This window comes from Gobius niger, assembly GCF_951799975.1.
Source record: "Gobius niger genome assembly, chromosome: 24".
In the NCBI taxonomy this organism is placed as follows: domain Eukaryota; kingdom Metazoa; phylum Chordata; class Actinopteri; order Gobiiformes; family Gobiidae; genus Gobius; species Gobius niger.
Window position 1 is genome coordinate 13578716 of NC_136875.1, and position 26693 is coordinate 13605408.

Consider the following 26693-nt stretch of genomic DNA (forward strand, 5'->3'; position numbering starts at 1 on the left):
GATTTTTGTCTTTTTTTGCTGGATTTTTGTCATTTTTTTCCTGGATTTTTTGTCTTTTTTTTGCTGGATTTTTGTCATTTTTTCCTGGATTTTTGTCACTTTTTTGCTGGATTTTTGTCACTTTTTTGCTGGATTTTTGTCGTTTTTTTGCTGAATTTTTGTGTTTTTTTGCTGGATTTTTTGTCTTTTTTTTTGCTGGATTTTTGTCACTTTTTTGCTGGATTTTTGTTACTTTTTTCCTGGATTTTTGTAATTTTTTTGCTGGATTTTTGTCACTTTTTTCCTGGATTTTTGTCATTTGTTTGCTGGATTTTTTTTTCAACTTTTGCTGGATTTTTGTCCTTTTTTTGCTGGATTTTTGTCACTTTTTTGCTGGATTTTTGTCACTTTTTTGCTGGATTTTTGTCATTTTTTTGCTGGATTTTTGTCACTTTTTTCCTGGATTTTTGTCACTTTTTTGCTGGATTTTTGTAATTTTTCCTGGATTTTTGTCTTTTATTTTTTGTTGGATTTTTGTCATTTTTTGCTGGATTTTTGTCAATTTTTTTTGCTGGATTTTTGTCTTTTTTTCCTGGATTTTTATCTTTTTTTTCCTGGATTTTTGTCACTTTTTTGCTGTATTTTTGTCACTTTTTTGCTGTATTTTTGTCATTTTTGTCAATTTACATCCTCATTTTCTCCTCGTTTTTAGTCGCCATTTTGAAGCTTTTATATTCGGAGAATTTGGAGAACGGGAGAAAACACGCTCAGGCGGGAGTTAAGAGGTTCAACCCTCCACATGGACCTGACAGGAGCCCGCTTCTCCCTCCGCTCTCTCGGTAAAACTGTGAAACCAGCGCCTCCCGCGGCCTCGGCGCGAACTGCAGCCGCGTGTGTGCGGAGGGAGGGAGGGCTCCGGGGGGGGAGGAGGGACGGAGAGGAGAGAGCCCGCTGCCTGGCTCTTCTCCTTCCACACAGACCCACTCCACTCTCACATCTCTCCCGGTGCAGTCACAGCGCGGACCTGCTCCTTCTTCTCCCCACTACACACGCACTCGCCCGGGCTGCACTCACGTCCCTCATCAACCCCCGCGCTTCGATGACAGTTTCCCGGTTGGAACCTACTCGCTCTCCCGGTCCTCCTCACCGGTTCTCCCGGACCTCGCCGTGGACCTTTTCGATTTATTTTTGAAAATATTTCCTACGCTTTTGTGGCTTGTTTTTTTTTTTTTTCTTCTTTTTTTCTTTTCCCCTAACACTTCCCGCCCACCGACAGCCCCGCACATCCACCTGCTTTCCGTAACTTTAGCGGAGGATGCTACAGCCCTCGAGCCGCTGAGCTAGCGTTTCGCAGCGGGGCCGGCGTGTCACGGTGACCCGCTCGGAGTGGCTCTTCTCCGGGGCAGTTGGGGCAGCGCGTGTCCCTCCCCTTCCCCTTCCAACGGCCGTCACGACTGTCAAAAGTGGACATAAATCGACAGCCTCCGGAATAACACTTTTTCTTTTCGCCCACACGGGATTGTTTGGACTTGTTTTTGTATTTTTTACCTGATTTGTGGATTTTTAAAACATTTTTTTTTTTTGAAGAGCTCCGTGCGGACAGCGAGCGGGAGCGAAGCCTCTAAGCCGGCTTGGAGCGCTCGGAGGCGGGCAACTACGCGGGGCTGAGTCGGTCCAGGTAGGAACTTCCACCGCACCGCACTTTCCCCACCACAAATGCAATCCTCAAACTGTTAAACAATTTTTTATTTTTTTTATTTTTTTTCTTACGTTACGCGCTCGTTGCACCGCATGACAGTTCCATTCAATTGAGGCGTTTCTTCTTCCCTCATCCACTTTTTTCCCATCATTTCCTCCGAGATGTGGAGTTGAATTTTAATTAAAAATCTCCCCATCCTCGCCGGAGCCGCGTTCCCCGGGCTGCGGCAGCACGCGCAGCCCCGCTCGCTCGGTCAAATAACCCCCCCTATTGAATGCTCATATCCAGCGCCTAATCCCGCCTGATTGTTATTTCACCTTACATTACGCTACAGTTTATTGACCGCGCATCGATCCACTTCTTCGCCTGTGCATCGCAGCACGAGTAGCCTATATCTCCCCTCGCTCTGCCTCTTCCACCCCCCCCAGTGAACAGTCGCTTTTTCCCCCGGTGGGTCACCCGAGGCTCCCACAGTTGGAGATGCCCGGTTTGGTGCACTTGTCACGGGCTGAAGCCATGACGAATCCAAGCACCTAAGCCAAGTCACAAAACGGGGAAGGAAATAGGGAAGAACTAGACATAAACCAGGACTATGAAAGGTCTAAACCAGGTCTATGCAAGGTCTAAACCAGGTCTAAACCAGGACTAAACCAGGACTAAACCAGGTCTATGAAAGGTCTAAACCAGGACTATGCAAGGTCTAAACCAGGACTATGAAAGGTCTAAACCAGGACTATGCAAGGTCTAAACCAGGACTATGCAAGGTCTAAACCAGGTCTAAACCAGGTCTAAACCAGGTCTAAACCAGGACTAAACCAGGTCTATGAAAGGTCTAAACCAGGACTATGCAAGGTCTAAACCAGGACTATGAAAGGTCTAAACCAGGACTATGCAAGGTCTAAACCAGGACTATGCAAGGTCTAAACCAGGTCTAAACCAGGACTAAACCAGGTCTATGAAAGGTCTAAACCAGGACTATGAAAGGTCTAAACCAGGTCTATGCAAGGTCTAAACCAGGTCTATGCAAGGTCTAAACCAGGTCTATGCAAGGTCTAAACCGGGACTATGAAAGGTCTAAACCAGGACTATGCAAGGTCTAAACCAGGACTACGCAAGGTCTAAACCAGGACTATGAACGGTCTAAACCGGGACTATGCAAGGTCTAAACCAGGACTATGAAAGGTCTAAACCAGGACTATGCAAGGTCTAAACCAGGACTATGCAAGGTCTAAACCAGGACTATGCAAGGTCTAAACCAGGACTATGCAAGGTCTAAACCAGGACTATGCAAGGTCTAAACCAGGACTATGCAAGGTCTAAACCAGGTCTATGAAAGGTCTAAACCAGGTCTATGCGAGGTCTAAACCAGGACTATGCGAGGTCTAAACCAGGACTATGAAAGGTCTAAACCAGGTCTATGAAAGGTCTAAACCAGGACTATGCAAGGTCTAAACCAGGACTATGCAAGGTCTAAACCAGGACTATGCAAGGTCTAAACCAGGTCTATGCAAGGACTAAACCAGGACTATGCAAGGTCTAAACCAGGACTATGAAAGGTCTAAACCAGGTCTATGAAAGGTCTAAACCAGGACTATGAAAGGTCTAAACCAGGTCTATGCAAGGTCTAAACCAGGACTATGAAAGGTCTAAACCAGGACTATGAAAGGTCTAAACCAGGACTATGCAAGGTCTAAACCAGGTCTATGCAAGGACTAAACCAGGACTATGCAAGGTCTAAACCAGGTGGACAATAGGACTCATTCTTCTCTGAAATACAGCTGAATTAGGAAGCACTACACAGTCTAAACCGGGTCTCTAAACCAGATTGCCGGGACTTATCCAGAAATCTTGCCCTAAACTAGGACCACGCCGTGACTAAACCGCAACAAAACCCCCCACTCCCCAGATCTAAAACCCGGGCTGAAAACGGAACCACATGGACGAGCCGCTCTCTGTGTTGCAACAAAATCTATAGGAGGCTGGACAGTGCGCCATAGGCACGTCCGCTCGCCGGCGGTGTAACGCATCGCTCTCCGGCGCCCGCGCTCCCCCTCAACAGTTCTGCAGGGACCGTATCCTGTCCATAAAATGGCAGTAAAAGCCACTTATCATTACGGGTATAGGCCTGGGCGTGCGATTTGGAGAGCTTATGCGCCTGTGGGGAACATCTCCAGGCTGCGGTCTATCATTTTTTTTCTTTTTCCTTACAAAGGGGGGGGGGACGCTTTCGGTGCACCTGTAGCTTGTTGTAGGATCGACTCGCTGCGCAGGTTTAGGAAGATTTCGAGTCAGGATATAAGACTGCGCGATATATCGGGAGATCGTCGATATCGTGGTGATAGTTGACGCGATATCCGAGCTACGATACGCCGCGATGTCACGATTTTTCACGTTTTAATTCAGACTTTAGTCTTGTTTTGACACGTTTGATGATGAAACAAATATCGTACTGCGTGAAATATCGCGGTGATATCAGTTATCGCGATTCGCCGGACACTTGACAATATGGAAACTTGAGTCTGCTGATTTTAAATGATTGCAAGAGCTCACATGGAAGCACTTTATCACCGTTTTTAACAAGCGGGTTGACAGTCGAGACGGTTTTCGGGACTTGCTCTGACTAAGGCGGTCACGATAATCACTAAATCGACTCATCGTTCAATAAATAACCGATAAACGATGATACTTTTGGGCTCGGTATTTATCGTCTGTACATTTATTAGCATTTCTCCCGCTAAAACTTAGATTTTTGATGCCTGAGAGTAGGGCTGAAACAACTAATCGATTAATCGACAACTAATCGATTACTAAAATAGTTGTCAACTATGTTTTAATTCAGCCTTTATTTTGAGTCTCGGTTTGACACGTTTGATGATGAAACAAATATCGTACTGCGTGAAATATCGCGGTGATGTCAGTTATCGCGATTCGCCGGACACTTATCGCTCAGTCTCGTTTCAAATATGGAAACAAGAGCTCACATGGAAGCACTTTTATCATCGTTTTTAATAAGCGGGTTGACAGTCGAGCCGGTTTTCGGGACTAACTCTGACTAAGGCGGTCACGATAATTACTATATCGACTTATCGTTCAATAAATAACCGATAAACGATGATGTTTTTCGGCTCGGTATTTATCGTCTGTACATTTATTAGCATTTCTCCCGCTAAAACTTAGATTTTTGATGCCTGAGAGTAGGGCTGAAACAACTAATCGATTAATCGACAACTAATCGATTACTAAAATAGTTGTCAACTATGTTTTAATTCAGCCTTTATTTTGAGTCTCGTTTTGACACGTTTGATGATGAAACGAATATCGTACTGCGTGAAATATCGCGGTGATGTCAGTTATCGCGATTCGCCGGACACTTATCGCTCAGTCTCGTTTCAAATATGGAAACAAGAGCTCACATGGAAGCGCTTTATCACCGTTTTTAATAAGCGGGTTGACAGTCGAGCCGGTTTTCACGACTAACTCTGACTAAGGCGGTCACGATAATCACTATATCGACTTATCGTTCAATAAATAACCGATAAACGATTATACTTTTGGGCTCGGTATTTATCGTCTGGACATTTATTAGCATTTCTCCCGCTAAAACTCTGATTTTTGATGCCTGAGAGTAGGGCTGAAACAACTAATCGATTAATCGACAACTAAACGATTACTAAAATAGTTGTCAACTATGTTTTAATTCAGCCTTTATTTTGAGTCTCGTTTGGACACGTTTGATGATGAAACAAATATCGTACTGCGTGAAATATCGCGGTGATGTCAGTTATCGCGATACGCCGAACACTTATCGCTCAGTCTCGTTTCAAATATGGAAACAAGAGCTCACGTGGAAGCACTTTATCACCGGTTTTAATAAGCGGGTTGACAGTCGAGCCGGTTTACGTGACTAACTCTGACTAAGGCGGTCACGATAATCACTAAATCGACTTATCGTTCAATAAATAACCGATAAACGATGATACTTTTGGGCTCGATGTTTATCGTCTGTACATTTATTAGCATTTCTCCCGCTAAAACTCTGATTTTTGATGCCTGAGAGTAGGGCTGAAACAACTAATCGATTAATCGACAACTAATCGATTACTAAAATAGTTGTCAACTATGTTTTAATTCAGCCTTTATTTTGAGTCTCGTTTTGACACGTTTGATGATGAAACAAATATCGTACTGCGTGAAATATCGCGGTGATGTCAGTTATCGCGATTCGCCGGACACTTATCGCTCAGTCTCGTTTCAAATATGGAAACAAGAGCTCACATGGAAGCACTTTATCACCGTTTTTAATAAGCGGGTTGACAGTCGAGCCGGTTTTCGTGACTTGCTCTGACTAAGGTGGTCACGATAATCACTATATCGACTTAACGTTCAATAAATAACCGATACATTTTGATATTTTTGTGCTCGATGTTTATCGTCTGGACATTTATTAGCATTTCTCCCGCTAAAACTTAGATTTTTGATGCCTGAGAGTAGGGCTGAAACAACTAATCGATTAATCGACAACTAATCGATTACTAAAATAGTTGTCAACTATGTTTTAATTCAGCCTTTATTTTGAGTCTCGGTTTGACACGTTTGATGATGAAACAAATATCGTACTGCGTGAAATATCGCGGTGATGTCAGTTATCGCGATTCGCCGGACACTTATCGCTCAGTGTCGTTTCAAATATGGAAACAAGAGCTCACATGGAAGCACTTTATCACCGTTTTTAATAAGCGGGTTGACAGTCGAGCCGGTTTTCGCGACTAACTCTGACTAAGGCGGTCACGATAATCACTAAATCGACTTATCGTTCAATAAATAACCGATAAACGATGATACTTTTGGGCTCGGTATTTATCGTCTGTACATTTATTAGCATTTCCCCCACTAAAACTTAGATTTTTGATGCCTGAGAGTAGGTCTGAAACAACTAATCGATTAATCGACAACTAATCGATCATCAACGTCGTCAACTTTTCCAGTAATCGATTAATCGGTTTCTAGTAAACACAGACTAAAATTGAGCAAAAAAAAGACATGACAATTATGTATTTTGGATGAAAACCTACTTTGTTTTTTAAAGTGAGGGTCTGCACTGTTTTGTACATCGTAAATTTCATAAATATCTGTCTTTGTCTCGTCCAATCAAAGCAGAATTAGCACAAAGAGCTTCCCACAAACGTTTGCTTTAAAGTTTAAAAATACAATTTCCATGCACCTTTCACAGCCAAGCGATTAATCGATTAATCGTAAGAATAATCGGTCGATTAATCGATTACCAAAATAATCGTTAGCTGCAGCCCTACCTGAGAGTTTCGATGCCTGAGAGTTTCGATGCCTGAGAGTTTCGATGCCTGAGAGTTTCGATGCCTGAGAGTTTCGATGCCTGAGAGTTTCGATGCCTGAGAGTTTCGATGCCTGAGAGTTTCGATGCCTGAGAGTTTCGATGCCTGAGAGTTTCGATGCCTGAGAGTTTCGATTCCTGAGAGTTTTGATTCCTGAGAGTTTTGATGCCTGAGAGTTTCGATGCCTGAGAGTTTCGATGCCTGAGAGTTTCGATGCCTGAGAGTTTCGATGCCTGAGAGTTTCGATGCCTGAGAGTTTCGATGCCTGAGAGTTTTGATTCCTGAGAGTTTTGATGCCTGAGAGTTTCGATGCCTGAGAGTTTCGATGCCTGAGAGTTTCGATGCCTGAGAGTTTCGATGCCTGAGAGTTTCGATGCCTGAGAGTTTCGATGCCTGAGAGTTGACCGTTTCCAGTATCGTTAGAGTCGATAACATCGTTTATCGCGATACTTTCTCGTCTCAATATATCGAATTTCAGATTTGTTATCTCGACAGGCCTAGCTCTGGCGTGCAAGCGAAGACAAACGACATTAACGAAGCAAAATCAAGTGAAATTCAAGACCTTCCCTCAGCTCTACACGGCCGTTCCAGTTTTGCGAGATACAATTCCCTTCTCAATATTTAAAAACCATCCTCGACGGCTTGATCCGGCGCACGTTTTCGGTTATTTTCTGGGGACTCGGAAAGGCCTTCTCGATGCCGTCTTTTTCCGAAAGCCCCCCCGACGCCGTATCTCTCTATGCAATCTGCTTATTCCGCGTACTGTATTTCGCTCATGCCGCTCAGAAGCAGAAGCAGAGAGAGAGAGAGAGAGAGAGGGGAGGGAAGAAAAAAAAAGAAGAAGAAGAGAGAGAGAGACTGTTTGGCGAGCCTCCAGAAAGCGAACCACTTTTAGCTCCAGCGCGGCAGACTTTGACCTACTGTAACGCTGCTTGCGAGCAGATAGGACTCGCGACTTATGTTTTCGTGTCTTCGTTTTCCGTCGAGATGCTTTTGTAGGTTGTCGTGCGGTTTTACGACTCCACACGGTCGAACTGCGTGACTTCCAGGCGTCCGCTTTTGCCGACATCCGCCTCAAATGAAGGCTTCACGATACTGGAAAAAACTTCAATTCATATCAGTGAATTCTGCACATTTTTAGCGTTGTTTTTTTGTTTGTATTTTGTCGTAAAATCAGCCCACAGTGAGGAAAGACCTTTTGAGCGCTGTGCATCTAAATTACAAAGCCTTTTCTTTTTATCGACCGTGAACTACAGCAGCTCCTCGTTGCTGTTGTTGTTTACGACTCCCTGAAAGTCACGCTCGTAAAAACTCATCGCCGGATCTGAAACGGAAGCTTTTGACACGTCGAGATCTGGGGGCGAAAGACACGAGGAGATTTCAGATGATTCGATCGACTTGAAAGTGTCGCGCTTTCATCTCTTTCACACACTTTCTGAATCTGAAAACCCCGCGCGGTTCCCATTTTGTGCTCCCCACATACTAAAAACCCCCATTGTTGTTTCCATTCAGACTCTTTGTATCTTCATCCTGTAGTTCGCACCTCTACAAACGTGATCTGTCTTCTCTCAAAAGATTAACGCTCCTGGCCACAGATCAGTGGTCAATGCATTCAAACGTTCAACTGCGTGTATTTAAGAGAGGTTTAAACCATTCCACACACTTAGAACCATAATGCCAGCTCAGTCCCACAGTAAATGTACATTTTAGAGGTTTTAATTGCGTTGAATTATTCAAATTGGAGTGAAATCATCAATCAACCATCTCTGGCAATGTGTGGCAATAAAACAAGAAGGCCTAGTAGATTTGGTATGAGGGCCGCATTTGGCGCTCGGGCCGCACTTTGGACACCCCTGATGTAAATTTATAATATATGACCTGGTGTATTGACAGTGTTTCTACCTTTTTTCTCCCATTTAACTCTAACAATGTTAAAAGTACTCTCTGATTTGTGTATGTTTCTCAAAATCATCTTGAGGGCCAGAGGCTCTGTGCTGGAGGGCCAGATTGGCCCACGGGCCTGACGTTGCCGACCCCTGCTTTACACCATGCTATAGCGTTCCCTCGTCAAACCTGGACAAACCGAGATACTTGGAGTAATATTGCGCTTGATTCGGGCAGTTTTAATGATTGAGCTGTTTCTTCTTCTACGGTGTCGGCGCTCGGATGCAGCTGAGTAATTGTTAAAACCCAAAGCTGTTTTCAAAGCATTTTCAAAGCCCATAATCCAACATATCGGTTCAAAGCGCCTTTATCAGGCTGAGCTGAAGCTGTAAACCACGCAGTAAATCGAAAATGTTGAAATAAGTCATTCCTGCAGCTGCCAGCAGGAGGAGCTCCAGTCAAAGTCTTCATCAGCTCCAGCGCTTGTTCTTTACTGTTTAATTCTTACAGAGACAGAATTTAAAATTATGAAACGTAAATGATCAAGGCTCAAGCGCCAAGAATATTGTCGTTAAAGCGAATATGACACTTTAGGCACAATTTTTGCTGAAACATAGTTAACGCTATTATATTTAAAGACTTTTCAAAAAAAGGAAATGACCCAGCTGTCGTTAGTTTGACCATTTTTGTGATGTTTATTGTGTCACTTCCTTATTGGACACTGACAGGAAGTGACATAGATGGAGGTAAACAATTTTAAACTGTTGCCGTGCCGACCTTTATGTTCCTTCCATAGACTGTGAATATAGTAGACAGCGTGTGCTCACTCCTAAAGCCTAAAATCTATATCACGATATAAAAAAAACAATATCACGATAAAGATATATTTGACAATATTCAATTCAAATTCTTGTATTTGTCAAACCATGTGAATGATTTGAAGTTATATTTCTCGCCATCCTTGATTGAGGAGCAGGAGGTGAGGGAGGGGGGTGGGAGGGAGGGCAGGGAGTTCAGCTTCCTGATGGTTTTGTGTATTAAACTGTTCTCCAGTCGACTGGAACTGGCCCGTAGATATAACTGTAACTGACAATGGACAGATTACTTCAAATCCCAGCCTTTCGCCTACTGGGAAGATTAATTCAGTGATATTTGAGCGTAACATTAATTATATCACGTCCACAATGATATAAAAATCACGATAGCAATTTGTGATACGATATGGCCCACTCCACTCACTCCACGTTCGAAAGGGACTCCTCCTCCCCAGCCCCGACGGAGCATGTTCCTAATAAGGGCGGGATCTTCACTGTAGACTCCGCCCTCGCGGGGCGTGTAGTTCGATCGTACCCGCGCCATTAGCTCAAACGCTAACGGACTGTCAATCAAAGTCAGGCCTTCATTAAAGGGGCTAGATGCAAGTTGGCCATTTTCTGCTCATTACTGCCACCTCAGGTCTTATGTGTAACTACAGCTTCTATATTAAGCTCGTGCATGACGGCACTTCAGACATTTTGAGTGACAGTGCAGGATTGTAGAGGCAGGTCTGAGCTCATTCTGCACATAAGGACATGGCTGGAACATGTAGGGGGAGGAAAATACTTAGTTTTAACATTTTTAAACCCCGTATAGTCCCTTTAAGACCCTGATTTGCCTTTTAACCCTGCGTCGCTCACACTGCCTTTACACACGGCCTTCACCGCTGACGCAACCCTGACTCAGCTCCACCTTCGGATCATTTGACTAAGAAATGAGCAAAGCACAAACCCAACATGGGACGAGGTGCGTAGAAACGAGCAGTTATAGATTCATGTATTCAAAACTATCCCGGCGTCGACTCCCTCCGTCCTACTTCACGCTCGGGTCGATCGAGAGTAAAATCAAATTTGCCGTTCCTCTGACAAGCATCAGATCCGCGGCCGCGAGGCTCGTCACAATGGAAACGGAATCGCTATTTGCATTTATATGGGCCGGCTTTGCAAACGTCTCCTTCGGGTTGATGAAAACACTCGTAATGAAGTAAAAGATCGGGTTTTGTTTAATGTTTCGGGGTGAAGTGTTACAGGCGTGTGTGGAGGAAACAAAGTGAAGGCCTTTTTAAAGAACGGTTCTGAGAAGTGGCCGATTTTGATCGCGGTCGAGCCCTAATTATATTTACATTTTCCAATCTTTTATGCCATAAATTCTTAGAAATGACTTCAAGTTTGGTCCAAAGCACATTCAGCTGCATGTTCTGATGAAGTGCTCAGTCTTGTTTTGTCCGTTTTACACAATTTTTTTGCCCAATTTGTCGAACTTCCAAATGTGACTCTGTTCTTCTGCTTAATCTAATGTTTCCAAGCGTGTCGTTGCGATTTTTTAACTTTTTAATTGTCTTGGAGAGTAAATACTACGCTGACAGAAGAGACGAAGGGACAGAGGGATATTGTACATCCAATTATACAATGGAAGTATTTTTTTTTTTACTCAAACTTGGCTGTAAATACTGTTTAAAGCGACGCTAGTTAGCTTTGCCCGTTAGCTTCTTCTTCGTGATTCCATTAGTGTGTATTGGTGGCTCCGGTCCGGTGGCGGTCAAGTTGCAAACATGGTTTTCTGGCCAGAAACACCAGGGGGCGACGAAAGACCCTCCAATCATCCCATAAACACTTGTATTACCCCCACAGGGACTACGGAAAGGATTTATTAAGGTAAACACGTTACTTAATACTGCTTTAAATTACTTAAAATATCGGCCTTTATATCGGCTATCGGCCATGCCCCTTCAAATGGGTATCGGACCCCAAAAATCCATATCGGTCGGGCCCTAAATATAATGCCTGCATGAAACGTTTAAAGAGGCTAGATGCAAATTGGCCATTTTATACTCACTGCTGCCACCTCAGGTCACACGTGTAACTGCAGCTTCTATATTAAGCTCGTGCATGGACATTGTTGAAACATGTAGGGGGGAAAATACATCATTTTAACGTTTTAAACTCCGACTATATGTATCGATTTTCCGATATATCGCGATATTTGGCGGAATGATACGACACCGATGATGATGAAATCGGAGCCAATTTTTTTCTGTGTGTGTGGGATTAAAATGTAGTCTTGCACTGTTGCTGGTTAGAAAATGCCATGTTGATCTAAAACAGGTAAAACTTAATGATCCAGCGCTTTACTTCCTGATTTTCACGCGATCCCCCCTTTTGCCTCAGGAGACGCTTTCTCTGAGCTGCTGTTAAGAATAGCCACTTGGAAAGATTCAAAGCTCACTCAAAGATGCGCTAGCGGCTTCAAACATAACTCCAGGATTTTGCACAGTGCTCCGCTTTAAGCCGTACACCATGTCTCAGCATTGTTTAACCCCTAAACTCCCACCTGAACCGAGCACATTTTCTCCAGTTTGGCTTTACCCCAGTCCAAAAAAAAAGCTGTGAAAATAGCGACAAAACTGAGACGAAAAAAGTTATGGAAATGTGACAAAAAAGTGATGAAAAATGTATGAAAAAGTGGCAAAAATGTCACAAGAAATTGCCAAGAAATTGACAAAAAATGGACGAAAAAATGACTAAAATGTGACAAAATGTGACAAAAATGCGATAAAAAATGGACGAAAAAATGACAAAAATTTGATCAAAAAAATTACGAAAAAATTACAAAAATGTGACAAAAATGCGATAAAAAATTGACGAAAAAAGGACAAAAATGTGATAAAAATTTGACCAAAAAATTACAAAAAGTTCACAAAAAATTACAAAAATGTGATAGAAAATTGACGAAAAATGGATGAAAAAGTGGCATAAAATGTCACAAGAAATTGACAAAAAATTGACGAAAAAATAACAAAAATGTGACAAAGAAATGACCAAAATTTGATTAAAAAATTGACGAAAAAAATGACAAAAATGTGATTAAAAATTGACAAAAAAATTACAAAAACTTGACAAAAAAAAGACAAAAATGTGATAAAAAATTGACATTAAAAAAAAAAAAAAGACAAAAAATGACGAAAAAAACAAAAACAAAAATGAGTTGAATACCCAACAAAAAAATGATGGAAAAAAAAAATCTGAAAGATCCTCTCGGTTCAGGCGGGAGTCAAGAGGTTAAGCATTGTGTAAATATATAGCGATAATTTGGTGTAAAAAGTTCTCCTCCACATCCATCAGGGAAACTTCCGCTGCTCAGAGAATTCCCTAAAACGTCTCGGAAAGTCACCGCCAAACTTGTTCCCCCCCCTCACCCCCCGTGGAGCTGCAGCCACAGTTGGAGCCGTGTGTTGTGTAAACGCTGACGAGGTGAAGCGAGGAGCAGGTGACTGTTGGAAAAGGAGACACAAGCCGTCAGCCGCGGGGAATCCTGCCCGGCCAGTCGAGCCTGTTCTGCCACAGAGACGAAAGAGAGAAAGAGGAGGAGGAGGAGGAGGATGAGCGGAGTCTTTCTAGTGCGGCAGAATAAACCCATTTCTTTGGCCAAAACTGTTAAAAAAGAGCTAATCTTGGCATAAATGTCGCCTTGTGTTTCCCTCGGCACCCGTTTTACTGTAGAGGATCCACTGCAGGGGTAATAAAGAGCAGGAAAAGTCAATGCGTTGAGGCTACCACACAGAGTTACACCTGAGGACATATATTCTTTGTTTAGTCTTTTTACAGATGAAGTCACTGTGGTGTTTCCAGGACGGGGAAGCGTCTAACACCACACCCAGATGTTTGAAGAGTGTGGTTGTTGTTGTTGTTGTGGAGCACATGGCTCATTATGCAGGATAGACAAACTACTGCGCTGTAGAAAGAAGCCTTGGACGAGGCTCCGGCGCCCGTGAGAAATAGAATCGATGCGTATTCCTGCCATAGAGCCGCAGACGTGACGGACAGGTGTAAACCACCACGTTAAAGGGACTATACAGAGTTTAGAAATGAAGTATTTTCTTCCCCCTACATGTTCCAGCCATGTGTAGAATGAGCTCAGACCTGTTCACCACAACTGCCTCTAAAATCCTGCACGAGCTTAATATAGAACCTGCAGTTACACGTAAGACCTGAGGTGGCAGTAGTGAGTAAAAAATGGCTAACTTGCATCTAGCCCCTTTTAAAGGCTCTATACCTTATTTTTTTTTCATTTCAAACAATGAAGTCACCAAATTGAAATGTTGGTGGGGGCACAAACTCATCCCTAATCTTAACATGTTTGTAGCATCCCAATTCATCATGTTTATAGTAGGGATGTCACGGTAACCGGTGTAGCGGGTAAACCCTGGTAAAAATTTTGACGGTGAAAATGACCGTCTTGTTTTGTGTTTTTATTATTATCTCGGTGAATAACCGCACGGTGAGCCTCACCAGCCACCGTCTCATCTGCTGCAGTTTCCGCGCATGCGCACTTTGTTGTTTACAACCCAAACAAAACTTTCTCGAAGCTGGAATCATGTCCGACACGACAGCGCAGGATCTGCCTCAGAGTTCAGTTTGTGGAGCGTGCAGGAAAAAGTGTCTCCAAATGCAGCAAGACTTCGAACCTCTGACTCTCCTGCGTGACCGTCTCAGCTCTATAGCAGGAAGCTAACGTTAGCGTGACCGTCTCCCTCTATAGCAGGAAGCTAACGTTAGCGTGACCGTCTCCCTCTATAGCAGTAAGCTAACGTTAGCTTCAGCTGAAATGCTGATGTGGGACTTTGGGTTGAAGGAGAATGTAACGAGTCGCGGCTGCAGCGCATAAGCCGTGTCCGGATACCTCCGCACGATGGCACAATGCGTTACGGGGCTCCCGGTGGCAGATTGCAATAGATTCACTCTCGCCGCAGTTTTATGAATGTAATAATGACGGCATTTTCCCAAATCTGCAAAGGTAAAGCTCACTGGAAGGACAACAACAGTTTTCCTGATATAGACGGTTTATCTTCGTTTCTGACGCTATAAATAGTTCATGTAAAACCTCGAAACATCAACAACACATCGTTATAGTTCCTTTACTTTGATGTGAAAAGGCTTTGTCTGTATTTTTTATGTAACAAGCACTGTTAAACTTTTTTGAAACAATTTCAGTTTGTGCAGGACGATCAATGCTTTCTGAACATATTAACACACATTTTAAAAAAAATACTGTGATAATACCGAAAACCGTGATCATTTTGGTCACAATAACCGTGAGGTAAAATGTTCATACCGTGACAGCCCTAGAAGGCAGACGTAGGTAAAATGGGCCGTGGACGTAACGTACTCAGTGTAAATGAGGCTTTACTTGGAGCAAATACAAACGCACGGATTTTTCTCCATTTTCTTTTTTTTCCAGGGAAAACATATTGATTCTCTTTAGTCGCTCAGTCTGTTTTTCCCCTGAAACTGCAGGACACACATTTGCATAGCCCTTCGCTGCGGTTCCCGGGTGAAGATTGAGGCTCGCTCGGACTCATCCTTCACCGCCGCCGGTTTGATCACAGGAGGAGGAAGAGAAAAGGCTCAGCGAGGGAGGGGGGGGGGGGGGGGCGTTAAGATGCACAGAGCGTCGCCGGCTCAGCTCCCGTCGCTCACTATCGCACTTAAACCCCCTCGAGCTGCGGACGCCGCCGTCTATAGACCCGGTCCTGGTCTGGAAGTGCTTTAATCCGGGCCCTCGTTTAGGCCACGTCCGTCACTTAGCGTGTGTCTCGTTGTTCTTGCGTGGAACTCGGAGATTCGCGGGTTTCGCCCTGAACGTAGACCTGGTTTAGTCTCGTTTTGTCCCAGATTGGCTCTTCTTTTTTTATTTTTTTATCTGGGTTTAGTCTTGAGTGAGCCTTTGCGAAGTTTTTGCCTTGCTTTAGTCCTGGTTTGGCATTGATTTTGTCCTGGCTTTTAATCTTTCACTGTGCCCTGGTTTCATTCAAATTAGGTCCTGGTTTAGCCCTGTTTTTAGCGTTGTTTAGTCCTTGTTTAGTCCTGGTTTTAACCTCATTTAGCATTTCAATCATGGTTTTAGCTTTTTGTTTCGTCTGCGTTTATTCCTGAGTGAGCCTTGAATTTAGTCTTTGTTGAGTCCAAGAGAGGCCCTGGTTTTTCACCTAATTTAGTCCTGGTTTAGCCCTTGTTTGGCCTTGATTTTAACCTTTTATTTAGTCTGGGTTTAGTCCTGAGTGAGCCTTGAACGTAGTCTTTGTTAGGGCAAAGTTAGGCCCTGGTTTAGCCCTGATTTAGTCCTGGTTTGGCCCTTGGTTTTAGCCTGATGTTTAGTCTGGATTTAGTCCAAGTTTTTGCCTTGCTTTAGTCCTGGTTTGGCCTTGATTGAGGATTTTATTTGATCCTGCCTAGTCCAGATTCTGTCCTGGCTTTTAATCTTTCACTGTGCCCTTGATTTTATCCTTTTATTTAGTCTGGGTTTAGTCCTGGTTTTTCCCCTAATTTAGTCCAAGTTTTTGCCTCATTTAGCCCTTGTTTGGCCCTTGGTTTTATCCTTTTGTGTAGTCTGGGTTTAGTCTTGAGTGAGCCTTGAATTTAGTCAAGCTTAGTCCTGGTTTTTAGCCTCACTTGGACCTGGTTTAGCAATTGTTTTTGGCCCTTGATTTTAACCTTTTTTTGGTCTAGGTTTAGTCCTGAGTGAGCCTTAAACGTAGTCTTTGTTAGGGCAAAGTTAGGCCCTGGTTTAGCCCTGATTTAGTCCTGGTTTGGCCCTTGGTTTTAGCCTGATGTTTAGTCTGGATTTAGTCCAAGTTTTTGCCTTGCTTTAGTCCTGGTTTGGCCTTGATTGAGGATTCCATTTGATCCTGCCTAGTCCAGATTCTGTCCTGGCTTTTAATCTTTCACTGTGCCCTGGTTTCGTTGACATTAGGTCCTGGTTTAGCACTGTTTTTAGCATCATTTAGTCCTTGTTTAGTCCTGGTTTTAACCTCATTTAGACCTGGTTTGTCTCTTCTCATTTTTTAGCATTTCAATCATGGTTTTAGCTTTTTGTTTCGTCTGGGTTTAGTCCTGAGTGAGCCTTGAATTTAGTCAAGCTTAGTCCTGGTTTTTAGCTTCACTTGGACCTGGTTTAGCCCTTGTTTGGCCCTTGATTTTAACCTTTTATTTAGTCTGGGTTTAGTCCTGAGAGGTCCTGGTTATTCTCCTAATTTAGTCCAAGTTTTTGCCTCATTTAATCCTGGTTTGGCCCTTGGTTTTATCCTTTTGTGTAGTCTGGTTTTAGTCCTGAGCGAGCGTTAAATGTAGTCTTTGTTAAGTCCAAGAGAGGTCCTGGTTTTTGGCCTTATTTAGTCCTGGTTTGGCCCTGGTTTTTTTATCCTCACTTGGACCTGGTTTAGCCCTTGTTTTTGGCCCTTGATTTTAACCTTTTATTTAGTCTGGGTTTAGTCGTGAGTGAGCCTTAAATGAACTCTTTGTTAAGTCCAAGAGAGGTCCTGGTTTAAGTCCTGGTTTTCCGCCTAATTTAGTCCACATTTTTGCCTTGTTTTAGTCCTGGTTTGGCCCAGATTGAGGACTTCACTGTGCCCTGATTCTGTTTAAATTAAGTCCTGGTTTAGTCCCGGTTGTCAGCCTTTTATTAGTCCTGATTTGTCCCCTGTTTAGCTCTCATTTACTCCCGGTCCTCCTCAAACGTCCTCCTCTTTAGCGTCGTTTTTAGCCCTTTGTTGAAAGCCATTTTCCCTCCTCGTTCTTCCCCCTTTCACTCCGATTTTAGCCTTTCATCGGGTCTTTGTTTAGTCCCGGTTTATTCCGTATCTCACATCGGCGACGTTCACAGCGTGTTCTCGGACTCTGAGAGCTCACATTAAGCTCCTCGCGCTAAAAGCTTTTTTATGGAGCCGATTTAACGCTCAGGTCAGTCGGCGTAATCTCTGTGGCATCTTTGCCTCGCGTTACAGACCCACGGGCCACACACTTAACATACATGACATCTCTATACCTAAACATGGACGCGGCGAGGAGATTCAAGTCGGGCCCATTAAACTCACTGAGAGAGACTTAGATGTAAAGTAAAGCTACTTCGTAAAGCTGCAATTACTCCAACACATAAAACACATTTACGAGGTCGTTCATATTAGTCTGAAACACGACCTTATGTGATGATGTCCTGTCTGAGCGGGACACGCTGCTCTGCCACCGTTACCATAACAAAAGTATGATTTAGGGCTGGGCGATGTTGGGAAAAAATAATGACGATTGTTTTCCCCATGTTGATCGATCTCGATTTTCAATTCTATTCTATTTTCCCTCTAAAAAAGGGAATTATGGGGAAAGTTTTATATTCTGTTGTTTTTCTTTCTTCTTTTTCAGCGACAAAGCAATTGTAAATCAGGAAGTTCGCCGCACATTTACGTAGGGCTGCTCGATTATTGAAAAAATAATAATCACGATTATTTTTGTCATAATTGAAATCACGATTATTCAAACGATTATTTGTTGCCTTTAAAAAAATCCATCAGAAAAATGACAAAAATCCATTAAAAAAAGGCAAAAATCCATAAAAAAATGACAAAAATCCAGCAAAAAAATGACAAAAATCCATTAAAAAATGACAAAAATCCAGCAAAAAAATGACAAAAATCCATTAAAAAATGACAAAAATCCAGCAAAAAAATGACAAAAATCCAGCAAAAAATGACAAAAATCCAGCAAAAAAAGTGACAAAAATCCAGCAAAAAAGTGACAAAAATCCAGCAAAAAAAGTGACAAAAATCCAGCAAAAAGTGACAAAAATCCAGCAAAAAAAGACAACAATCCAGCAAAAAAAGACAACAATCCAGCAAAAAAAGACAACAATCCAGCAAAAAAAAAAGACAAAAATCCAGCAAAAAAAGACAAAAATCCAGCAAAAAAGTGACAAAATTCCAGCAAAAAAGTGACAAAAATCCAAAAATTTAAAATTAGAAGGAAAAAAAATTGAAAAAAAAAATTAAAAAAAAAAAAAAAAATTGAAAAAAAAAAAAATTATAATCGATTTTTTCCGATTATGCTAATTTTGTAATCGTTTACTGTTGTAATCGAAATCGTAATCGAATTTCGATTAATTGCACAGCCCTACATTTACGCATATTCCTGCTGGTTATGTAAATACGGTTTCCTCATTGTCGCGGAGAACATCGATATCATGCGCCGAGCGATCGTGCGGGCCTGTGGTCAATAGTAAACTCCCTCCCTCCTTCCACGGATTTTTAACAACCTCTTCCAGCCTCCGAAGACTCTCAGAGCTCGTCTCCTGCTTTCAAACTTAGCGCATTAACTCGCTATTGATTTGCCGCTTGTCCATTCGCGGCGCGAGACCGGAGTGTGGGTAGTAAAGCCAATTTCTGTTGGTAATTTAGCAGTTTTTTTGCAGTAAATGGGGCTGCCTGAGAGTAGTTTTAGCACGCCGCTGGCTTTATATCTCTTTTTCCACCCTGCAGTTCAACCTCGCAGCAAAACACACTTAGACCCTGCTTTTTGCTTAAAGAATATCATCATTTGAACCAGCGGCATGTTTTTCACGACTCAACCCAAACCAAAGTGTCTGCAGACCTATAATTCTCTTGGCGTTAAGTTGAAAGTCATCCCTTTCACTATTATACCCTCTTGCTTCAGTTGTGCGTTTCATTTATGTTGTAGGAAACACAGAAAGGAGACACAGCTCAGCGCGGTTCAAGGCCCTTCCACAAAACGCTTTTCATTTGAGTTATTTGGAAAACTTGTTTAGCGAAGTTGTACTGTTTTCTCACGCCTGACCTGAGCGTGTTTTTAGAGCTGCCTTTTGTCTTTTGTTCTCGCCGAGTCCTGGAGTCTCCGTCCTTTGATCGGGGCAGGTGTTTTTCTCCACAAACTGAACTGTTTCATGCCCCAAGGAACTCCCTTTGGGCAGTTAAAGGGGGAGAGGGGGGAGGTACAAGTACTTTCTCTACGAAGCCTGGCACGGGTTGGCTTGGAGAACCGGTTTGATGAGGCTGGAGGTAAAAAGACTTTATGTACAGCAACACATTGATTGGATGAGGGAGAGCAAATACAAAAGTGTCATATTTAACCCATAGACCAGGGGTAGGTGAGTTTGCTTGGCGGAGGGACGATTTTCTTCATTGTAAAAAGACCAAGGGCCGGACCTGCCAATTTTAGCCCAAAGTAAAGCACCATTTTGCCAGCATTGTCTGTACATTATGGTCATACCGTTAAGGGGAGACACTACAGGCAAAACTCAATTTTTTCAGTTTTCAGGTTTTGGGCCAAATTGGTCTCTGAACATGTAAACTTTCACCCAGAAACCAAAAATATGCCTAATCTTCACAAAAACATGTTTAAATATTGCGCTGATTCAATGTTCCCCCATAGACTTATATGGGAGAATGCAATTTCAAGGGCCTTTTTCTCAAAACACATGTTTCTGTCATTGTGGCGACTCTATGTCCACGTCAGTCGGACCTAAAGACTTCAAGTTTTCCAGCCTTGGACTGAACAAGATTTGGAAGATTTTTTCAGAGGGATTTTTTATTATTTAATCCCTAAGCCCCATTTATTGAGTTTTGAATGTCAAAAAATAAGGCAAAAATTAAATTTTTACATATTTTTCCACTAAAAAACAGCTGATTTTAAAACTAAACAAAATATCTTAAATCCGCTCTGAGGAAGTCTTGGCAACTCATTCATCAATAAAATGAAACAATACATTTGAATGAAGCTCTATCCATTATTCAGATTTCGTTGCCGAAAAGATGGGAAATTTGGGGCATGTTTAGGCATAAAACACCTTTATTCTTATATGAAAAGATAAAATGACAGAAAACTTGCCATGTATTTTTTTCTCACATTTATGCCATTGATCGACAGCAAAAGTTTCAAATTGATATCCGTAAATATACATTTTTTTCCCTATTCACCTGCAGTGTCTCGCACGATGAAAAATGGTTTAGGTTCTACTTATATCTAAAGCAGGTACCGGAAAAAAAAAGAAAAGGTTTTGATGCCGTTGGTCCAGGGACGACATTAAAGGAAATGACTTTGTTGTTTCGGCTCAAATCAAATAATTTGTTTTTCCCATCTTTTTTTTCTTTCCATTTTTTCAATTTCTCACCCAATGTTTGCCCCAGTGTTTTTTTCTTAGTATTATCGTTCCCCAATTGTTTTTCTTGTTTTCACAATTGTTTTTCCTTCTTACTCATTTTTTCCTAATTGATTCCCTATTTTTGCCAATTTTTTCCCCAACAATTTTAACACGATTTCCCCTCATTTTTAGCCACATTTCCCCCCAAATTCAAAGTCATTGGAGATTAACACAATATTGTAAATGCGCAGATCACACATTATTGTTCTGTTTTCTGGTTTTTGAGTATAGATATCGGATAAAGCACCGCTTAGATGTTGCCTGTATATGACCTAATTGGGTGTTTTGCTTAAAATGTTGAAAGATTTGACTGTATTTTGCACATTTTTAGCGTATTCAAACAGGCATTCTACCTCTGATTTGTGCAATAATATCATCTTCCAAATCATCCAAAACATCCTGAGGGCCAGAGCTTCTATGCTGGACGGCCGGATTTGGCCCTCGGGCCTGACGTTGCCTACCCCTGCCATAGACTGTATATATCAAGGGACTCGTATATAAGAAACGGGCACAGGCTCCGGGATGTGATGGACTTCCCATTGAAATGCCCCTTCATTTTCTTTCTTTATTTCTATCATGCTGATGAACTAATACTGATAAGAAAAACTCTTCCAACCGCCCACGCTTGAAAAGAAGCACAAAGAAGACAAACTTCTCATTTCTCCAAAAGAAACATATTCAAGATGACCTGAAGTAACTCACTTACACAGAACAAAACAGAACCAGCCAGCAGGGGTTAGATCAGAATGAAGGATGTTCTGTGGACTTGACTCCAGCCGCTGAGATGGCCTCTGGGCGCTTCTGGCAAAAGGAAGGGAGTAATTAGGTTTGTGTCGACTGTAGAGAGTCTGATTTCAATAAAAATAGTGTTTGTCCTGTTTTTAGGCAGATCGAGGGGTTGCCATAGTGAGGATAGTGTGTGAGTGAGGGGTGGTCGGTGGTCGGAGGGGCGGATGGTGCAGATTGGACGGCTTTACTGTCTGTATAAGTCAAAGCAGCTGTGGCCGTTTGCTCAATATATCATTGTTATGAAGTACGTCAGTGGTTCCCAACGTTTTTTGTCTTTCGTTCCCCTTTGGCCTTTCAGTGGTCAACCGTGTACCCCCTACCTCAAGGGTGTTACAGCTTATCTAAAAAGTAATTACTTAAAAGTGGTATTTGTAAGAAAAAGGACAATGTTTCAGTCAAAATAAACCTAAAATTCTCCCAAAGCAACACATTTCACTGAAAAATACAGCTTTTCCTATAAAAAAAGTTTCATTTTCCCCTTTTTTCAATCTGAAATATTTCCAATTTATCGTTTATCGCAATTATTTTGGCCAAGATTATTGTGACGCCAGATTTCATTATCGTCCCATCCCTATTCCGAATATCAACATACTCTAACGCCTGCAAATAAAATACTTACTAAATGATAAAATGAGACTTAAAATGTGGAATATGCTGTATTACGGACACTTGAATCGAGATATCGTGAACCACCGAGTATGAGGTGAGTGAGTAAAGACTAATTACCGCTTTGAGAGGCTTGTCGATTCAGGCTTGTAAAGCGCAATACAAGTCTAAGCCTTTATTAATGCTATTATGTTTAGCAAAATAAAGCTAGCTTATACGTTTAAGTGTGACGTCACAACTTACGCTTCCGGGTCCTAGCATACCGGCTAATATGGGGAAATAACATTAAAAATAAAACATTGGGAAAAACATTAAAAACTCTTTAATACAACAATCAATATTTCTGAAACTCAACAGAGAGTTACTGAACCTACTTATTTCTCAGACTCCTTTGCCAAAAATGCTGAACCTACAGCTAAAAAAGTATTATTTACTAAAGTTAGTACTAGTGGGGGGCTAGCGTCGCTGCTCCGCCGTTAGCATTTATCTCCGCTAACCCAGAAGTACTGATTTTTGGTCATTTTTTGGTAATTTTTTGTCAAATTTTTATCAATTTTTTGTTTAGTTTTTTTGTCATTTTTTGTCACATTTCTGTCATTTTTTTGTCAAATTTTTATCACATTTTTGTCACATTTTTGTCATTTTTTTGTCATTTTTTTGTCACATTTTTGTCATTTTTTCGTCGATTTTTGTCAATTTCTTGTGACATTTTTGTGACATTTTTGCCACTTTTTCATAAATTTTCCGTCACTTTTTTGTCACATTTCCATCATTGTTTTCGTCTGTTTTGTTCCTTATTTCACACCTTTTTTCCAGAAGCTTTTAGATTGGGGTAAAGCCAAACTGGAGAAAAAGTGCTCGGTTCAGGTGGGAGTTACGGGGTTAACAAACGTATTAACAGTTTCTGGTCGGGCGCTCGCTTCAGGAATTAAAACAATACAACTGATCTTTGGAAACATTTAAACATTTACAAATATCTTTTTTGAAATAAACAGGAAGTAGTTAACCTCAGACTGAACATAGCCCCACAGCGCCACCCGTTGGTCTACAAAACTAATCTTTTTCCTCACATTATCAGCTTTTTTTCATCACTTTTTTGTTGGGCAGTCGTCTCATTTTTGTCAAATTTTCGTGACTTTTTTGTCACTTTTTCGTCAAATTGTTCGCATTTTTTGTCAAATTCTTATCACTTTTTTGTCCACTTTTTTCCTCAAGTTTTCGTCAATTTTTTCTCACTTTTTGGTCAAATTTTTGTCCATATTTTGTCACTTTTTCGTCCGTTTTTTCTCACTTTTTCACATTTTCATCCTTGCTTTCGTCTCAGTTTTGTTGCTATTTTCAATTATTTTTATATTTTCAATTCTGAATATAGTTTTCCACTAAATAAAGACATGGATAGGAGCAAAGTGGTTCAACAGCCCATAAATAACGGAGAATGCTAACTTGATGCTTCATGTTAGCATCATGCTAATGCTATTGCTAGCTACGACGGCCGTTTTTTCCCTTTTTTTTCACATTTTCATCCTTGTTTTCGCCTCAGTTTTGTTGCTAGTTCCACACCTTTTTTCCAGAAGCTTTTAGATTGGGGTAAAGCCAAACTGGAGAAAAAGTGCTCGGTTCAGGTGGGAGTTACGGGGTTAACAAACGTATTAACAGTTTCCGGACGGGCGCTCGCTTCAGGAATAAAAACAACACACCTGATGTTTGGAAACATTCATGAGGGGCGAGGTTTTCCGTCCTGGCGTTGACCTGGTTCTGGTTTAGTCCGTCTGCTCTTCGTTAATCATTCCAAGTGTATTTCTCCCACAAAGCAAACTATGCGACCAAACCGGTCCGACCTGGAGTTACCGGCTCCTCCTTCGATCAACAAACAGCGGCGCGGCGAAAGTCCCGCATATTTGCCCTGGCTTTAGTCACCGCCGCCGTAATGGGGTTGGTTTGGTTTCGGTGGATCGTCTTTCTGCGCTGCTCAAGGGCACGACGGCAGCTCACAGCGCAACCTCGGCGAGCGAAGGAGTCGGGTTTCAGTGATTTAAGGAGGTGAATGACGGCGCCACACTAAACATTAAGTTTTAATTTGATTGATAATGAAAAAGGCATGAATGATAAGACGGTAGTTAGAAAACATTACTAAAAAATAATCTTAAAGTATCACCGTGAGCCGTCTGTAAATACAAATAAATAAAAGTGTTCAGTTTGATTCATTTCAATTAGTTTTATTGCAATACTTGCGTAATATAGAGTTTTCTAGGTCAAACTAATGAAAATGAGTCCTCCTTTAGTGTACTGTAAACTCTGATGTTTGTGGAAATAATAAATGATGAAGCATTTGCCCCGGGGTTTAACTGAAATGCAGCTAACAATTTGATTTACTGGCTCCTTCTTTCAGCGTTTGTAACAAAAACATAGATATAAGGCCTTTAAAGTGCATATAACATAATCAGACACAATTATATTTTAGATTTTGCTTTACATTTTACCCAGCTGTCTTTAGTTTGACCATTTTTGTGATGTTTATAGTTTCACTTCCTTATTGGACGCCGACAGGAAGTGACATAGATACAGACGGCATCTCGTCATAGAAGGGGGCGTGGCTTCGCCGAGGGGGAAAATAGAATCTTTTGGGAAACACAATTTTTCACTCTTTTTAGCCATTTTCTGGTGGAATATGAACTTATTTATCACATACAAATAAAGTCAAGTGAAAATCGGGCCCATATGGATATTTTCTCACAGCAGATTGTTCTGTAGAAGTGAAAAAACGGCAGTTGTAGCTAGCGCTAGCTAACCGTTAGCATTAGCAATAACATTGACATGTAGCATCATGTTAGCATTCTCCGTTTTTTTATGGGCTGTTGAACCACTTTATTTAGTAGAAACTATATTCATAATTCAGCATTTGTTGTAGTTTTTGAATAATTAGAGAAAATTGAGATTTTTTCCAAATTGTTTTCCCCCTTAACTGTTTTCAAACATGACCATATATGGGCGAAGGGTAGAGGCAAACAATTTGAAACAGTTGTCATGCCAACCATGTTATGCCAATACATTTGTTAAGTGTGATGTCACGACTTCCGCTTCCGGGTCCTAGCATACCGGCTAATATGCGAGAAAAAAAAAACATTAAAAACTCTTTAATACAACAATCAATATTTCTGAAACTCATTAGTGAAAAATGCCGCACCTACTGCTAAAAAAGTATTTACTAAAGTCAGTACTTCCGGGCTTAGCGTAGCTGCTGCACCGTTAGCATTTATCTCCCCTAAGCCAGAAGTACCGATTTTGGTATTTTATAGCTGTAGGTTCAGCAGTTTTGGCTCATGGGCCTGATAAATAAGTCTGTTCAGTAACTCTCTGTTGAGTTTCAGAAATGTTGATGGTTGTATTAAAGAGTTTTTTTGTAGTTTCTCGCACGTCTGCGAACCCGGAAGTAGAGCTGTGACGTCACCGCTTAACAAACGTATAGATACAGACGCATTTCTGGAATCGCCCATATATGGTCATGTTTGAAAACAGTTAACGGGGAAATCAAAGTGGAGAAAAATCTAAACTTTATCTAATTATTCAAAAACTACTTTAACAAACGCTGAATTATGAATATAGTTTCTACTAAATGAAGATACAAAAACATGGGGAGGAGCAAAGAGGTTCAACAGCCCATAAATACATAAATAACGGAGAATGCTAATGCTAATTCTAGCTACGACGGACGTTTTTTTCGCTTCTACTGACCAATCTGTTGTGAGAAAATATCCATATGGGCCCGATTAACACTTGACTTTATTTATGTGATAAATAAGTTCATATTCCACCAGAAAATGGCTAAAAAGAGTGGAAAATTGTGTTTCCCAAAAGATTCTGTTTTCCCCCACGTCAAAGCCACGCCCCCTTCTATGACGAGATGCCGTCTGTATCTATAGGAAATGAGTCAAACTGCTTTGAACTTTACCTTTATCTATGTCACTTCCTGTCTGCAGCTTAGAAGTTCAAATACACAACAACGTTTCTTCATTACATTTACTGCTTCACTGAAATAAAATGATCATTATTCATTATCCAGTCATATTTTCTAAAGCGCTAAAGCCTGTGATTCAAACCGGCGACCCTGTGGTTGTGGGGCGAGCGCCACCGCAGCTCCTCTTCGCGGCGGCGGCGGCGGCTGCGCAGACATGTGCTCTAAATATGTTTGTGAAGAGGATTGAGAGGAGCTTTTGATCTGCCGCTGTTCATATGGCATCCATCCATCCCATAATGCAATCCCATAATCCCCCCATGCTGCTGCTGCTGCTGCTGCCACGGAGACTCGCTGCCAAGGGATCAGGCCGGGGTCACATGATGCATCACATGACCCAGCAGCCTCGATGTGGGCCTAT

The 26693-nt window shown here is 41.7% G+C and overlaps 1 protein-coding gene across 2 annotated transcripts in view; it reads left to right on the plus strand.

The window, feature by feature from the left end:
* The first annotated feature begins 1567 nt into the window (after positions 1-1567).
* The window catches only part of LOC306982383 (protocadherin-1-like), a 282274-nt gene continuing 257148 nt past the window's right edge, over positions 1568-26693 (plus strand). For both annotated transcript variants that reach the window (XM_079582296.1, XM_079582297.1), the window contains exon 1: positions 1568-1657. The gene's annotated coding sequence lies outside the window, so the exon portion shown is untranslated. The remainder of the gene's footprint in view (positions 1658-26693) is intronic.